We start from the raw sequence: 19,160 nt of genomic DNA on the forward strand, positions 1-19,160 counted from the left end.
ATTAGTGGATTTTCTCTGTTGCAAAGTTTGGTCATTAATCAAGATAAGTATTTACATATCCATTTAGAGTTCAGATCAGAAGGAGGATGATGTAATAGCAAGACTACTGCAGTTGCAAGTGAAAGCAGCATAACTCAATCTGCTTTAAGAATAAAAAGGAATTTATCATTGTATGTAACTGACGCATCCAAATATATTGTCGACTTCAGGCATAGCTGGATCCAGGTGTCTAATGCAGTTAGCAGGAGCGTGCCATTCTCCTTTTCTTGGCTCTCTTTTCCTCTGTGTTGGCGTTATTTTCAGGTAGACTCTCCATATGAATATAAAGTTATCATCTGTAGCTTTAGGCCTAGATGATCCTCATGGCTGGTGAGTCCAAAGGAAACACACATGCACACACACACCTTTCCCAATACCTCTAACAAAAGTCCCAGATAAGAACCTCACTGACCATATACTTGAGGCACATACCCAATCCAGAATACGTTCTCTCTTAACTGGCCATTTCGTGTGTATCCAGTTGTTTTCCATTATGAACCAGACTGACACGTCGATGCTTTCCTAGGTCTCCTTAGGCATTCATGTAAGGGTACTCTGGAGTAGAGAGATGACTATGTCTTTGGACACCAGACACAATAGCTGGCTTACCTTTAGGAACCATGGTCTAAGAAAACACTGTGACTCTGTAAACCAGGTTTACACACCGAGGAGCAAGAGGGCTGTCCCTTCCTACAGGAAGAGCAGGTGTGTCCTCCCACCTCAAGCTCCCTTGAGAGCTGGAACCACCATCACCAGCATCACAAGCATTACTGTTTGCTCTCTCACCTGTGACCATCCCTGGCCAAGTTGGATCACAGAGTTTGAGTAATGTATACATTCAATGAGCAGAATGATGCAACGTCTCTGCATTGATGAGGAGGATGTGAGAGAAGAGGACAGAGACAGAGAAGGCTTGAGTGAGCTCTGAAGTCCCACCTGCCACTCTGCTAACTACCAGAAGCATTGAGCTTCCTTTTGCGGATGGAGGCAAAGCCCGCCCCGAGCGCTTCCCTCCTGAAACTGTGGGCGGGGAGACCCTGCTGGCGGGGTTGAGTCCACAGAGCCGACAGACCAAGCCCTCAGCCAGGAAAATGAGTCAAAATGACCTTTCCACTCTGCCTCCTTCCTTTAGAATAAAATTTTCCCTGACATGGTGTTTCATCTTAATAAATCATATGCAGTAGACTTCAGGGCTTGAGAAAATATTAGCACTGGCTAACATAACCAGCAATAACAGAATTTCTTGGAGCCTAAATAAAAAGTTGATGTATGACTTCCCACTTTCATTCCTGCTTCCCCACACTTAGCCTTTAATACATTTTTGTAAATGATAATAAAATTTTTAAAAAAACAACAACAGAGTGAAGTACTTCTTGAGATCCTGCCCAGTCTATTTTTTTTTAAGTTTACAATAGTGAGAATCATAGTTCAGGGTTAGGATATTCATCCAAACCAAATCCCAGATCTTTTCATCCTGAGTCGGACCCTGGCTGAACACCTGCCCTCGTTCGAATTATGGACCTTCTGACCTAGCTCAAGGCATGGGATTAAAGCTGCTACGGAATCTGAACTCACAGATATTCGTCCTGACTTAGCCACTCTGAACTCTGCTCCACTGTAAGAATCTGGGCATTTCCTTCTCTCATTTCCTCAGAATCTGCTTGGGAGTGTCCGGGAGAAGGTTGTCATGAACAGACTTGCCATAAAAATAATGAAATAAATGGAGAGCAGGTCTCTTTCTGGAATTCGATTTTTTTGTGATAGGAAAGAAAACAAAGTGCATAAGGGGCAGAGAGAAATCAGGTGAATCCCATGTTACTATGTCCACCTACTTACGTTTCACCCCTCTGGGACTCATTGCTCCTAACAATGGCCCTTTTAGCTGCAAACACAGAAGGGCTAACCTTTTTCTAGCCTGTCAGTGAGAACTACCACCATATATTGGTAAGTATTTCTGTACCAAATTCACTTGGAAAGGATATCGTTTCAAGTCTGGACAAAGCTCATACTGTCATGGTCCAGTTCCAGTTATTTTAGGCAAAAAAGGGAATTTCCACTTCTCCCTCTAATCTGTCGCGGGCACCCTGCTGTGAGTAACCACTTCCTTGTAATCTGTCAGAGTTCAAGTTATTTAACAGGAAAAAAAAAATCCCCTGATATTATGCAGAGAATTCCTAACAAAGCCAGCCACTATGAGAACATGTCGATGAGCTCACGCAGGATCGAAGGTGTGACCTCATTCAGTGCAGGGAACGAAAGAGAGTTGATTCTAAAAGGCAGGAATGAAATGGGGCAAAACTGACAGTCATTCAACATCGATGTTGATGGTGACAGTGGCTCTCATTTATAGCAAACTTACCATGTGCCAGGCACTAGTTTATCTGAACCATTATTGCACTGGTCTTATTTGCAAGTATACAGTGTTTAAGGATTTTTTTTTTTTACAGTCAGTTAATGTATATTAAATAAAAAATAGTGCAGGTGGTAACAGATATGGCAAAAATCCAAAGTAATGTGCAAATAACAACGGAGAAACGAAGAGCTGGACAATACTATTTCTCAAAATAAAACAAAACAAAAACAAACAAAAAATACCACCACAACAAAGAAAAGAAAAAAGAAAAAAATTTTTACCATATATTAAACGTTCCTTAGGTGCCAGACACTTGATGCTTATAAAATATTATAAGCATTAACTCTAATCCTCACAAAAACCCTATGAATTAGGAAATATTATTATTATTATTATTTACATATTTATTGGAGTATAATTGCTTTACAATGGTGTGTTAGTTTCTGCTTTATAACAAAGTGAATCAGCTATACATATACATATATTCCCATATCCCCTCCCTCTTGAGTCTCCCTCCCACCCTCCCTATCCCACCCCTCTAGGTGGTCACAAAGCACCAAGCTGATCTCCCTGTGCTATGCGGCTACTTCCCACTAGCTATCTGTTTTACGTTTGGTAGTGTATATATGTCCATGCCACTCTCTAACTTCGTCCCAGCTTCCCCTTCCCCCTCCCCGTGTCCTCAAGTCCATTCTCTAGTAGGTCTGCGTCTTTATTCCCGTCCTGCCCCTAGTTTCTTCATAGCAATTTTTTTTTTTAGATTCCATATATATGTGTTAGCATACGGTATTTGTTTTTCTCTTTCTGACTTACTTCACTCTGTATGGCAGACTCTAGGTCCATCCACCTCACTACAAATAACTCAATTTCGTTTCTTTTTATGGCTGAGTAATATTCCATTGCATATATGTGCCACATCTTCTTTATCCATTCATCTGTCGATGGACACTTAGGTTGCTTCAATGTCCTGGCTATTGTAAATAGAGCTGCAATGAACATTGTGGTACATGACTCTTTAAATTATGGTTTTCTCTGAGTATATGCCCAGTAGTGGGATTGCTGGGTTGTATGGTAGTTCTATTTTTAGTTTTTTAAGGAACCTCCGTACTGTTGTCCATAGTGGCTGTATCAATTACATTCCCACCAACAGTGCAAGAGGGTTCCCTTTTCTCCACACCCTCTCCAGCATTTATTGTTTGTAGATTTTTTGATGATGGCCATTCTGACTGGTGTGAGGTGATACCTCATTGTAGTTTTGATTTGCATTTCTCTAATGATTAATGATGTTGAGCATCCTTTCATGTGTTTGTTGGCAATCTGTATATCTTCTTTGGAGAAATGTCTATTTAGGTCTTCTGCCCATTTTTGGATTGGGTTGTTTGTTTTTTTGATATGGAGCTGCATGAGCTGCTTGTAAATTTTGGAGATTAATCCTTTGTCAGTTGCTTCATTTGCAAATATTTTCTGCCATTCTGAGGGTTGTCTTTTCATCTTCTTTATGGTTTCCTTTGCTGTGCAAAAGCTTTTAAGTTTCATTAGGTCCCATTTGTTTATTTTTGTTTTTATTTCCATTTCTCTAGGAGGTGGGTCAAAAGGGATCTTGCTGTGATATATGTCATAGAATGTTCTGCCTATGTTTTCCTCTAAAGGAAATATTATTTATCCCCATTTTATAGATGAGGAAACTGAGGCTTAGGAATGCCAAGTAACCGGCTCAGGGTGACCTAGCTACAGTGTCAGAGCTAGGACACCCACTCCCACTAGACGCCAGAACCCTGGGCAGGTGTTAACTGTGATGTCATTGCCGTTCGTGCCAAGCGCAGGGTTGGATCACCTGGATGATACCACTCACTCCTCTGGGCAAAGGAAATGCCACAGGCCACTGGGAAAGAAGCCACTTCCTGTCCCTGCAGAATGAGAACATCCTCATCAAGGTCCTCGCCATCCCTGGGTTCAGCCTCTAAGCTAAACAATTTATCCTTGTAGTGACAGATGATGACTTAGTCACCCCGACTCTGCCCTTTTCCCTCTTCCTATAAGCAGCCGTGTTTCATGGGTGGTTAAAGCACAGCTCAGAATATAATTTACGTAACCAGCAATCACTGGGCACTGTGTGAAAGGTTGTCGGTGTTCCCTCAGATCTCCCTTATGGGCAGAGCACCTTCCCGGCTGCAGTGCTGCTGATGGCAGCTTTAGCTGCTCATCCTCGGAGCTGCCGTCAGCACAACAGGCGCCAGCTCACCTAGGAGATGGTCCCTCCCCCTTCACGGGACAGCCCACAGCCAGTAACTGACTGTCCCAGGGTGTGATGGGCCAGCCCCTTTGCCTCCAGGTAACACTGTGGTGCCATGTATACTTTAGAGATCCCCGTGGGATTGGGCTGAAGCTAGACTCCAGCTAAGAAAACGCTCTGCTTAACTCCTCCCCCTGCCCTGTCCTGCTTCCCTCCCTTGCCTTCTTCCGGCCGCCTTCTCTGGCTAAACCATGGACACCCAAATCCACATCTGCTTCTAGAGACCCACTGTGTGCCAAGGCAACAGGCACTGGAATGCTCAAATAAGATGTGGTCCTTGAACTTCAGGAGAAACAAACTTAGTGGAGAAAACAGTTACACAAACCCACATACAATGAGATAAGAATTATAACAACACCTGCATCCTTTTTTATTACCTTTCTTTTATTATAGTATTTTTATGTCCCGAGACCTATGTGAAACATTACTCAAGTGTTATTCTATTTGATTCGGAGAACAAACTCATAAGGTGGGGACTCCCATTAGTCCCCTTTTAGAGTCAAGAAAAGCGATGTTCAGAGAGGTTAATTAACTTGCCTGGGGTCACACAGCCAATAAGTGGTACAGATGAGATCTGAACCCAGATCTCTCAGAACCTCCGTACTCTTTTACATGGTCTCTTTCCCAAGTCTCTAGATCAGGGGTCAGCAAGCCAGGCTTCCTGGGCCCTGTCTGTTTTTATAAATAAAGTTTTATCGAAACACAACCATGCACATTATTTACATATTGTCTGTGACTGCTTCCAGCCTACCAAGGCAGAGTTCAGCCGTTGACACAGACCCACACAGCCAAAAATATTTGCAATCTGTCTCTTTGCGGAAAATTTGCCAACCCCTACTTTAAATGATGTTATTGTTGTTGTTGTACTTTAGCTTCAGATGAAACGTGAATTCTCTTCCCTCCAAATCAGAGTTTCCTGTTCCACCGCGGTTTATAGCAGAGACTGTGTATCCTCGCTCAACCCCGGGGAAGGGAGCAGCTTACCCACTCTATTAAGCTCTCATGAAACACTCACTGGAGAATAAAGTCACATCGTCTGTTTGGCCTGCATCTCCCTGACTGTTTCACCTACTAACTCTTTCAAAGGAATTCTATCATTTCCTCAACAGATGATGCTTATAGAGAACCACAAGGAAGTTTCCTCTTGAGATTTCATTGTTCAAATATATCCCATTACCTTTTGAACCGTGCCACCCCCCCCCCCACAAAGAAGTTCCTCTTCTAGCCTTTTATTTACAGAATTTCAATGCTTGGAAATGGTGATCACCTCCTTCCAGGGTTTTCTGCCACCCAGCTCTCAGACTTTGAGCCCTTTTCATCTTTTCCCATAAGTCAGGTGCTTCTTAATTGTGTTTTGTTGCCCAGTCTTTGAACTGCATCCAATCTGTTTGCATTCTGGGATGATTAAAATACAATGAGTACCAGGAGACTGACTGAAAGGAAACATACCCAATCCATTCAGGTTCAAATGGCAAGTTGAATTTGAACCCAGCTTACTATTTCCCTCTCTCTGAAAGACTTTTCTGGTCACCAGAATTTGCTAGCTGTGTTGTTGGTAGCTTGTACTAGCTGTGTTTGTTATTTAATCTTTAAGACTCCTGATTTTTAAATGTAAACTCCTACGCTACGTAAAATTTGAGACAACCTTTCTGCAAAGCAATTTCATCATGCACATCAAGGCATTTTTAAAGTTTATACCCTTCAACTCAATCACCTCACTTCTAGAACCAGTCCCAAGCCTTAGAATCTAATGAAATTATCAGGGATGACACCAATGACGTGGATGTAGGGATATTCATCATGGTGTTATTTTAAAAAATAGGAAAAATGAAAAAATCAATTTTAATATAAAGGAATGGCTAAAAAAACAATTTCACATTTTTCTGAAGGAACACTTAATAGGCATGAAAATCCCATGTTTAAAGAATTTTTGTTAATATTGTAAAATGTTCATGAAACACTAAGTTAAAAACTATATACTGAAGAATACCAAATTTGTAAAACACTTATATTTGTCTGTGTGTATATATGTATATTTTATAAATACATAGTAAATAGATTTATTTTTTATTGTTTTGTTGGTTGTGTATGCCCAGAACCTAGACCAGGTTTCTCAGCCATGGCACCTCTGATATTTGGGGCTGGATCATTTGTTACTGTGGGGCCTGTCCTGAGCATTGTAGGATAGTTCGCAGCACCCCTGGCCTCTGCTCACTAGATGCCAGTAGTACCCCTCCATCCACCCAGTTGTGACAACCAAAATGTTCCCAGATATTGCCAAATGTCCTTTGCAGACAAAACCACCCCTGGTAGAAAACCACTGGCCTAAACATATAAAAGGTGTTCAATAATATTGTTGAATAATTCAATGAATTAGAAAAGATACATGGAAATTTCAGTAGTTATCTCTTGTTAATATGATAATTTTGTTACATCATTTGATTATCATTGTATTTTTCCAAATTTTCCACCATGGCAGGTCCTGTTCATCGTCCCTCGCCCACAATTCCAAAATCCACAAAGCTCATTTGACAGCAAATCTGGACTCCTCTGAATTTACTCGAGGGCTTTAATGATCCCAGGTGGTATGAATATTCATACATTTGTTTGAAGAAGTATTAATGTGTTATTTGATATTCAGTGTAAACAAAACATCTAAAAATCTGAAAAGAATCGGGCTTACACAGCACACCTGGTTTCTAGGTTTCAGGACATAGATAGGACTATGGGCCTGTATTACTTTTACAATCAGCAAAACAAACAAATGAAAACATAGGAAAAGCATCGAGATACTCCTCTACTCAACAGAATAGAACGAATCGAGGAGGTATTATTAAGTAAACACTCACCCCAAAAATCCTCTCCAGAAAGTAAATTATGGAAAAAAAAAAAAAGTTATGGGCAGTTGTAGTAATCTTATTCTACAGATGCGGAAACAGATGCTCGGTGGGTTTCAAACCCAAAGTCCCACAACCGGCAACCGCTGGTGCTGGGTGTGGATCTTGGGTCTGTATGATTGTCTCCCACCTGAGCTGCTTTCTTGCTTCTGTGACACAGAACACAGCACCTGCCAGTCAGCATCCGTGTCGAATGAATGGATGAGCACCTTCCTGGGATGAAGTTAATTTCTTAGAAGACCAAGGTCATTTGAATTCTACCTTAAACAGGAAATCAAGCAAAGGGGGGCTTGGCAGGGGCTAGATAAGACCTGGGGCCGACTGATAAATGTTCAGTTGCAAAGTGGAAACTGTCACAGGCAGTGACATAAACAGTCATGCCGTTTATACGATGCCTTGATAAAATTGTGGGGACAGAGGCTCCGGAGCAAGACCCCTTGGGTTCCAATCCAGGTTCACCACTGACTAGTTGCAGGTTCATTAAAGGTTCTGTGCCCCAACATGCTCATTTGTAAAATGGGAACCACAATAAGACCACCATCACAGGTCCGCTGTGAGGACGGGATGAGTTAACACAGAAAAAGTGTTAAGAAGAGGGTCCCATGCTAGGCACCCATAGATATCCTCCCCTCTCTTCCCCCAGTACATCCTCCTAAGCATTAGCTGATCTGATTGCTCTCTGCCCCATGAAGAGGCACAGAGAGGCACGAGAGTCCCAAGTTTGTACACAGATGGACGTGGTGGCACATTCCTGCTCTTCCAGCCTCGAGTTGTGTGACGGGGCAAAGCTGCTTCCCCTCTCTGTGCCTCGGTTTCCTCATAGATCCAACCTCAGTTAACAACCATCATTATGGAGACTTTGAGAGAACTGAATGAGCTATGGGGTGTACACTGCTCAGCTCAGTCATTTTTCTATAGTGGTGGCTATTTTTGTTGACATCCTATCCTAATGACAAGAAACTGAGAAGCAGAAATTCAGGCAACAGCACCTAAAGGTGCAGAATCCTCAGTGCTTTCCCTAAGAACAGTGCACCCCCAAGGATGTTATGTCGACGGCTGGTGGCATACAGAATGACATTAGGGGATGTAGGGACAAAATTCTTTATTACTTTTATTTTTTTATTTTATTTATTTTTTTTATTTATTACTTTTAATAGTCATGTTTTTATTTTCACAGTTCCTACCTGTGGCAAGCGAATCAGTCTCCCATTTACTAAGGTGACAAAGTTTCCTTTTGATATAAATGTAGTTAAGTAGTAATAAGTACTACTTATTAATACAATATTATTTTAATATTAATATTAGTTGTGCAGTAATAAGTAGTAGATCGATCTAAAGAAAAGTATTAACTGAATCCTATACAAGGCAGAGACTGTGGTCAATCATATCTGGTGATTAAAATAGCCCAGCAAGATGGTCAAGGAGCCTCTTGAGGGCTGCAGGCAATGACGGCCTGTGTGATTCACCCTACGTTCTACGTTCTTTCTTAGTGAATCCTTCCTCTCTCTGACTACACATTGACCTTGTCCTTGACAGATTTCCTAACCACAAATTAGAACCATCTTATCAACTGTCTTGGTCTCCCATGTTAAGTCCTTCCTAATTTCCCATTTTACATCTTTAACTGGCACGCGTATGTGTGTAAGAGAGAGAGGGATCCTTGTGAACAAAGATCATACTTTCTTTCCTTACACTACCTGCTTCAGTAGTGGACACACGGAGGTGACTTAATCATGATGGTTTACCATGTGTGATATGAATGCATGATTGTTTCTAATCCCCCCGATAACTTGATAAGGTAGATATGATTACATGCCAATTTTTATAAATGGGGAAGAATTTGAGACTTACAGAGGTGCTGTGGGCCCAAAGGGAAGCAGCTGAAACTAGAAGTTGAACCTAGGTGGTAGTCTGAACTTGGAACCTAGATCCTAACTATTACACAACATTGAATCCACTTTAAAAGATGCCTCGGGTGGATGGATGGATGGAATAGGACAGGCATAAAGAGGCAACAGGACGATCTTTGAATAGTCCTGAATCCATGTCATGGGTTCTACTATGTGCTAAGCACTGGACACATTACCTTTAATCCTCATGTAAAATCTTTGCTCAGAGAAAGGGTGACATGGAGATGTCATAGAGGTTTGCTATTAAGACATCTGCTGTTAAGACCACAGACTCTGAAGTCAGACAAACTAGGTGCCAATCTTGGATCTGCCACTTAAAAGCTGAGCAACCGGGCTTCCCTGGTGGCGCAGTGGTTAAGAATCCGCCTGCCAATGCAGCGGACACGGGTTCAAGCCCTGGTCCGGAAAGATCCCACATGCCACGGAACAACTGGGTCCGTGCGCCACAACTACTGAGCCTGCACTCTAGAGCCGGCGCTCCTTGACAAGGGAGGCCACCGCAATGAGAAGCCAGTGCACCGCAGCAAAGAGTAGCCCCGGCTCGCCTCAACTAGAGAAAAGCCCCGGTGCAGCAAGAGACCCAGTGCAGCCAAAAAAAAAAAAAAAAAAAAAAAAAAAAGCTGAGCAAACTTGGGTTGCTACTTATACTGCCTGGGCCTCAGTTTCCTCATCTATAATGGGATGATGATTATCTACTGCACAGGGGTCCTAGAAGGATCAAATGAGACCTTGTGTCCCCAGTGCCTGCTTTACATCATGTTCTCAACATATGGTCGCTGTAATTGTTGCTGTTGCTGTAGTTATCATACTTGTGAATCTCAGAACTGAACTACCAACCCAGGTCCATTTTAAGAGAGTGAGGAGGTTAGGAGTTGAAGTCGGACTCGAACGTCAGGGAGTGTAGTTGGCAGACTAGTGGCTCTCCAGAAAGGTCCGTAGCCTAATCCCCAGGACCTGTGACTCTTGTTACTTTGAACGGCAATGGGGAATAAAGGTCGCAGATGGAACTAAACTTGCTCATCAGCGGACTGCAGGGAGTCAGCTGAAAGTAGGGAGGGTAGCCTGGATTATCCAGGTGGGGTCAATGTAATCACAGGGTCCTTAAAAGTGGAAGAGGGTGGTCCTAGAAACAAGTCATGGCGGGATCGGCGTTGCTGGCTTTGAAGATGCGGAAAGGCGCCAGGAGCCAAGGAACGCAGGACGCCTCTTGCAGCTTAGGGACGAGGAATCAGATTCTCCCCCTGGAACCTCCAGAAAGAACGCGGCCCCGCCAACACCTTCAGTTTAGCCCGAGGAGGCCTGGATTGGACGTCTGACCTCCAGAACTGCAGATAAGTTTATATTGTTTTAAGTTGTTTTAAGGTGATTTGTTACAGCAGCCCTAGGAAACGCATTCAGCAAGGAAAGATTCAGACTCTGGCCTCAGATTTATAGGAAGTCAGAGGTCTGGGCAATTCGCTTCACGGAGGCAGCTTGGTTTCACTTGCCCTCTAAAAATAAAACCATAGGCAGCCACTGCTTCTGCTTCTCCAGCTCGCCGGCCTGCGTGCTCGGACCCTTGTGCTTGGGAAAGGGGTGGGGCGCGTCTATGCAGCCTGATGGGGGAGCGGGCTTCCGGCTAGTCAGCCGGAGGAGGGGTGCCCCCGGGCCCCAGCCGCTAGCAGTTTCCACGAGGGAGCAGGTGGAAGGCGTTTCCAGCTAGGCGGAGGGAGCTGTCGTTTTTTTTGCAAGACCAGGAAACGGGCTTTCTAGTCTCCGAGTTCCAGGGCTCAGAGGAGGCGGGATCGCTGTTATTTCCTTCACACGAGAGCTCTGGTTAAAACAGGAAACGAGCTGTAGGGCCATTGGCATCTGACAGACATCAGGGCACCATTGGTTTCTCCTTTTCCTTTGCATATGTGACTGGCTTCATCACGGGCAGGAGAGGCTGACCCTTAGAGACTGGTCCACCTATAAAGGGAGATTTTCTCACTTTGAAGTTCAGCTGTTCACTCTCATTATTTAAATGGCAGTCAATTTTACATACAAAGCACATATCTTAATTGTCCTCAGTTTTGACACTTACATGCACCCAAACCAAATTATAGAATGTGTTCATTACCTGTGCCCTGTTCTGGGCAATACCAGCCACCAGCCACTCTCCAGAGGCAACTACTCATCTGCTTTGGTTGCTATAGATTAGTTTTTCTAGAATTTCATATAAATGGCATCAGGCAGCATGTGCTCCTATGTGTCTGGGTTTTTTTTTTCCACTTTGCATAATTTTGATTCATCTGTGTCATAGATCAGTAGTTCTTTCCATTTTATTACTGAGTAGGTACATCCAATGAATGTACGTTATTTTAAAAAATCTGTTTTGTTGTTAATGCTATTTGGGTGGTTTCCAGTTTGTGGCTGTTCTGAATAAGAATGCTGTAAATATTCACGTATAAGCCTTTTGTATGGACATTTGTTTTCACTTCTCTTGAGTAATACCGAGGAGGAGTAGAATTATAAGAAACTGCCAGAGAGTTCCCAAAGCCCTTGTACTTCCGTCAGCAATTAAATAACAGAACCATAATAAAGGTGTTTTTTTTTTGTTTTTTTTTTTTTTAGAAACAAATTTTATTTAAGATCTGACATAGTAAAGGTTTGAGTTGTTCCTCCTTGTGTGTGTGTGTGTGTGTGTTTGTTCTTTTTTTTTGGCTTTTCTAATGTGTGTGAAATTGTATCTCATTGTGGGTTTAAACTGCATTTCCCTGATGACTAATGATGTTAAGTACTTTTTCACGTGCTTATTGGCTATGCCTATATCTTTTGTGAAGTGTCTGAGTTTTTTGCCCATTTTTAAAACATGTATGTTTGTCTTTTCTTAGTTGTAGGAATTCTTTGTATATTCTAGATGCAAGTTCTTTATCACATACAGGTGTAAAAATTTTCTCCCAATCTGTGGCTTGTCTATATTCTTTATAGTATCTTTGAATAAGCAGAAACTTTAGTGTCCAGTTTATTTTATGATTCATTCATTTTGTGTCCGAAGAATTCTTTGCCTAACCCAAGTTTACAAAGAAGTTTTTTTAAATGTATTCTTCTAGAAGATTTCTAGTACTAGCATTTACATTTAGTTCTCTGATCCATCTCAAATTTTTGTGTGTGTCTGGAGTTAGCGCGGGAGATGGGATCAACAAATTCCACGGCCAGTTCTGTGGAGACATCAGGATGACTGTTCTAAGTTCAGGGTCTAGTGCAGGATTCAGCAAATCTTTTTCTATACATAGAAACAGGGTCAGAGAGTGAATATTCTGGGCTTTACAGGCCATATGGTTCCTGTTGCAACTTCTCTACTTTGCCTTTGTAGTGCAAAAGCAGTTATAGACAACATGTAAACACAAGGGCATAGCTGTGTGCCAGTAAAACTATTTACAGACAATGAAATTTGAATATCATATAATTACTACATTTCACGAAATATTATTTTTTTGATTATTTTTTAACCATTCAAAAATGTAAAAATCATTTTTAGCTTGTGGGCTGTACGAAAACAAACAGCAGCGGGATTTGACCTGCAGCCTCAAGCCATAGGTTGCCAAGTCCTGGGCTACTCGGCAAGGCAAACATTCAAAAACAGAAGGACACGCTGTGATAACAGCCTGAGAGTAAAGAGCTGTGTGCTGTGGGCGAGAGAATAATAGGCGATGGGTAATCTACTTCGGATGAGATCAAAAGGAATTATAACTAAACCACAATGAGATACCACTTAACACCCATTAGGACGGCTATTATTTGTTTAAAAATAAAGTGTTGGTGAAGATGTGGAGAAATTAGAACCTTGGTGCCTTGCCGGTGGGAATGTAAAATGGTGCAGGCTGTGTGGAAAACCTGTAAAAGTTAAAAACAGAATTACCGTATGATTCAGCAATTCCACTCCCAGGTAAATACGCAAAGAATTGGAAGCAGGAGCTCAAACAGAAACGTGTACACCCATGCTCATAGCAGCACCATTCACAAGAACCGAAAGGTGGAAACAACCCAAATGTCCATCAACAGATGAATGAATAAACATGTATAAATGCAATGGAAAATTATTTGGCTATAAAAAGAAAAATGAAATTCTAATACATGCTCCAACATAGATGAAACTGGAAAACATTATGCTAAATGAAATAAGCCAGACACAAAAGGATAAATATTGTATGATGTCACTTATCTGCAGTAATACAGAATAGGCAACTTCAGAGAGACCGAAAGTGTAATAGAGGTTACCCAGGAGCTGGGGGGAAGGAGGAGTTATTTAATAGAGTTCCTGTTTGGGATGATAAAGTTTTAGAAATTGACAGTGGTGATGGTTGTATAACACTGGAAACATACTGAATGCCACTGAATTGTACACTGAACACTGGTTAAATGGTACATTTTTTTAATTGTGGTAAAATATACATATTTTTAGAAATTAAAGGAATTATAATTAAAGGTCTTTCTCTGAGTCTGTCAGGCACTGTACTAAATGTACCACATATCAATTTACTTAATCTTTACAACAGTATGAGGTAAGTTCTGTTATTATCATTATACCCATTTTATAGGTGAGGAAACTGAGGCACTAAGTTTTGACAACTTGCCCGAAGTCACACATCTAGTGAGTTGCAGAATCAGGATTCAAACCCCAGCAGCCTGGCTTTCAGCTACCACGATCCACTGCCTTTAAAAGCAGTAACTCTCAGCTTTGGCTGAACTCGAGCATTTCCTGGGGAGCATTTAAAAATCCCCGTGTCCAGATTGCACCTGGTTAAATCAACCTCTGGAGGCTGGACCAGGCATCACTAACTGTAAAAAGCTCCCCAGGTGCTGCCAATGTGTAGCCAAGGCATCACAGAGATGATGTTACAGCCATGACCTCAAAAGTGAACAGGAGTCAGCCATGGGGGGAGGGGGAGAAGGGTTCACTCCAGGCCATACATTTTATGAGTCATGTATTTTTTTTTTTAATTCCAAGTATATTCTATCTATCTATCTATCTATCTATCTATCTATCTATCTATCTATCTATCTATCTATCTATCTATCTATCTATCTATCTATCTATCTATCTATTTATTTATTTATTTATTTATTTATTTATTTATTTATTTATGACTCTGGGTCTTCGTTTCTGCGCGAGGGCTTTTCTCTAGTTGCGGCGAGCGGGGACCACTCCTCATCGCGGTGCGCGGGCCTCTCACTGTCGTGGCCTCTCGTTGCGAAGCACGGCTCCAGACGCGTAGGCTCAGTAGTTTGTGGCTCACGGGCCCAGTTGCTCCGCGGCATGTGGGATCTTCCCAGACCAGGGCTCGAACCCGTGTCCCCTGCATCGGCAGGCAGACTCTCAACCACTGTGCCGCCAGGGAAGCCCTGAGTCATGTATTTTTATCAAACCGCGTTGGTCTTTTTCCTATGTGAGAATAATGACGTGTCCTAATAGGAATGGTTGCTGATATTTATTGAGCAATTATGCCCCAAGCATGACACTAAATGCTTCTCACACTTTGTCTCCATTAACATTCATGATGATCTTAGGTGTAAATGCCATCATCCCCATTTTACAGATGAGGCAACTGAGGCCTAAAGAGAGTGAGTTGCTTGCCCAAGGCCACACTGGTACTAAGAGGCAGTATGCGGGTACCCAGGCACATGTGGTCCAAGCTCAGCTCTCCAGCCTGCCCACCCAGGGAAGCTGGCCAAGGGTGTCCCAGCAGGAACAGTGAGAAAGGACGTGACCTACCCACTGCTGTTGGTTTTGTCTTGTTTTCTGTACATGTCTGCCTATGGCAAGGCCTCTTGATTGAGTCAGGACCTTGGTGCTCCCATAACATCACCATGGCCCGGGGCTGCTCCGAGGAAGAAGTTTGTTAAAGAATCTGAATAATCTCACTCTGGGGTGGAGAGGAGGCCTGAGGCTGGGAGAATTTTGTTGGGGGAACTCAGTGCATCATCAGCTGGAATCCAGTAAGGAGATTTACAAGGCCCCTGGTTCAGGGAGAGTGGACCAGGGTGTGACAGTGTGTGTTTCTAGGTCTGGATCATGTTGATTGTGTCCACAGCTCAGAGCAAGCTTGACTAGGGAGAGGGGCTGACCCCGGGAGACACAATACAGAGAAGAGTCCCTTGACATTTTCCTCTGATTCTGAAAGGCCGAGACCACGTCTTGCTAACACATAACTCTGCTTCGAGAACAGTGCCTGGCACGCAGTGTAGCTGCTCATTAAAAACGTGTGGAGCAAATGCATATGTGCAATGGGTGGGGGAAGGGCTGCCCTGCAGACGTGTAGATGAACTGAGATCCTGGCTGGACACTTGTTAATAGACGAAGGGATGAAGGAAAAAATGCTCCAAGGAAGGAAAAATTCATGTTTCAAGTTCAAATTAAGCTTTTCTATGATGTCACCCATGAGTGATGAGGAAACTGAGGCTCAAAGAGTTCTAGTGATTTTGTCAATTAGGATGCAGCTAGAAAGTACCAGAACTTGGATTTGAACTTGGGCCCCCAGACTCCTCTTCCAGGGTTGTTTCTACTGCACATTAGCAAACAACCAGAGGATAATGCAAGTGAACAAAAAGAATATTTCATGGCAACACGAGGTCCCTAAACATCATCACCAATGAGAAAAAAATCATAAGAGCATTAGCTACGATTCATTAAGAGCTTACTCTGTGCCAGGTGTATGCATATTTGAAATACATTATCTCTAGAATCTTCACCCAAAAAAACCCTATGGAATGGAAGCTATTATCATCCTTATTTTATAGCTGCAGAAATGAGGTCCAGGGGCATCAACAAGCCTCAGTTTACACAGTTAATAAGGAGCAGAGCAGCAATTCAACCTTGGGAGTCTCAGACCCCAAAGTTTAGCCACTGTTCTCCTGTCAGTCCGTTCAGTGTCAGGCAAACTGGCCTTTGATTGTAACTGAGTTGATGATAATAATTATTATACCTTCCTTTCTGGGGCTTTTAATGTTTCTATTTTAAGAGAACTTTCACAGTCCTTTGACAAAATTTTCCACATTTCAAAACCAGGTGTTTTGGTGTCATGTCCCGAGTGATGGAAATACTTCTGGTCACAGCTGTGAAAACATAATTGGTAGATAGCCACAAAGAATATGAACACGGCTGCAGAGTAGATTGGTATCAGCCTGGGGTCAACACCCCTGTGTACCTTCCCCGGGCCCCCTGGCGCCCAGTCAGGAAGCTGGGAAAGAGTGCTTCTCCCCTTGCTCCTACAACTCCTGGCCTCTCCCTGCCCTTCACCCACTCCCCTTCAGGAGAGGAGCAGAGACTTATCTGGTAGGTAAACTGGGAAAGAATCAAGCTGTCCTCTGCTCCCTATCTCCTTGTGGAGGGGGAGTTGTTCTCTGCTCCTGTGTTGGAACTGGAAGATTCATTTCATTCTGGGGTCAGTGTGGGGAAGCCCAGTGGCCCACAGATATCTAAATTTATCAGCAATAGAGGTGACAGTTTGGCTCCCATCTGTGCTATAGATTGAATATTTGTGTGTTCCTCCCCTCCGCAAATTCACATGTTGAAACCTAATCCCCGGTGTCATGGCATTAGGAGATGGGGCCCTTTGGGAAGTCATCAGGTCATGAAGTTGGGGCCCTCACATGTGGGATTAGTGCCCTTATAAAAAGAGATCCAGAGAGCTCCCTTGCCCCTTCCACCACTGCAGGACACAGTGAGAAGACAGCAACTCAGAGAGGCCCTCGCCTGGCCATGCTGCACCCTGATCTCTGACTGCCAGCCTCCAGAACTGTGAGAAAGACATTTCTGTTGTCAGCCACCCAGTCTGGGGTATTTTTGCTACAGCAGCTCGAATGGACTAAGACAACCTGCTCGTTCTTTTGTCTTATTTCTCAATTGGTTAAGAACTCCGGCTGGGAAGGGACCTACCCAAAAAGCCCATCCCAGGGGATGCTAGTTTTAATGAGGTGTGATGTCTGGTCTATAAGCGGGAGCAATGACTCAGCATCAGGGATGTTCTTTCTTTTCAGTTCACTTACTTATCCCACATTTACTTGCTAAGCACCTGCTCTTTGCCTGGCCCTGCACTAGACACCCTTTAGATAAGGATGAGCCACTCCAAGTGGGAGCGAAAGGCTTCATCAAGACTGGAAAGAGTTTTCACTTCTGACCTTTTGACGGTAGAGTGGGGTCAGCTCTTTTCGAGAAGCCTAGCATCCATTTCCCATTGCCTGGGTTACAGTGCCCTGATTTTTCTTTGAGGAAATACGCACCCCATCGTGAGTCACCCCGGTGGGACTGTCAAGGCACCCTGCCCTTTCCTAGCCGAGGGATGAATCCATGGCCAAGATTAAGTCAACACACTGTAGATTCTGGGACGGCTGATCTTCACCAGAGTGAGGCAGGGTGGAAAGCAAACTGCAGCTCCCCTACTCCAGAAGAATACTTTTGAGAAGTCTACTTGCTCCCTAGATGCATGGGACGGCTCTGGTTCTCTGTCTTCCTCCCTTCCTCTCTTTTTTCCTTCCTTAGCTTTCAATTCCCCATCTCTGAGTGACTCAGTATCAGTCCCTTAAACTCCTCTCAGCACGGGTCAGCCAGAGTTGGTTGCCTTTGCAAGAGAAAATACAACCCCACTGTCTGCACATGTACTGGAAGAATTAGAACCTTGGGTTGCACACCTTCATCCAACAGCTGGAGAAAATGAAGTTAAGAGGAGACTTTTCAGTTTGGGGTCAAGGAGGCCTTGTGGCCTGATGATTAAGAGCGCGAGTTCTTGAGTCATCTGGTCTGGACATAAAGCCTGCCTCTGCCATTTTGTAGTTATTGATTGATATGGGACACATTAACTTCCAAGCTTCAGGTCATCATCTCTGAATATAGGATAATCATAGTACCTAGCTCCCAGGGCTGGGAACACTATGAAGTGCATAATAACCTTTGGCTGTTATTTTAGTGATTATTCTTCTAGATTTCTTCTGAGAAGTCATGCAAAACAGGAATGTAAATTGCAAAAAAGATGCTGAGCAGGAAGGCAGTAAAGAAAGCCTTTCTCCAAAGGGGATGTTTATTTCAGAGGCACACGGGGGGGAAGCTCAACCAGCTGTTTTCCAGGAAATCATCCACTTAACCCAGGGTGAGCTCTAAATTTTAATGACCAGCCAGTGTGGAAGGACTGGAAAAAGAAGAAAACAAACAAGGATGATGTAAAAATCCAGCCACACACTGTATAAACTCTGAGGTCTCCAATATTTAATCGGATTCCTGAGTTTGGAGATGGTTCCCACCTCCATCAGGAAAAGAATCACAACCATCACTAATATTGGCAGCTAAAAAATGAACTTAATAGTAAATATCAGAAACCAAATACCAAGGCTCACTAGGATCTTGGAAACAGTAAGATGTAACTGATTAATCCATATCCGTTGGATTAAAAATCTGGGTGTGGGGGGGGGCTTTGTACTGGAATTTTCTTCTGCCACAAATGCCCTCCCCAGTCCCACTTCCCTGTACACCCAAACTTTCTCATCTCAGCTCAAATGTCACCTCCTCTGAGGAAGCCTTCCCAGTTCTCTCTAATGGAGCTATGATCTCAGAAGGTCCTCTTTCTTCCCAGCAATACCAAGTTTGTAATGAGATGTTTTTTGCAGTTGTTGGATCAGTTGCTTTCCCCAAGTAGACTGCAAGTTCCAGGTGA

This window comes from Balaenoptera musculus, chromosome 15, assembly GCF_009873245.2.
Source record: "Balaenoptera musculus isolate JJ_BM4_2016_0621 chromosome 15, mBalMus1.pri.v3, whole genome shotgun sequence".
NCBI lineage: Eukaryota > Metazoa > Chordata > Mammalia > Artiodactyla > Balaenopteridae > Balaenoptera > Balaenoptera musculus.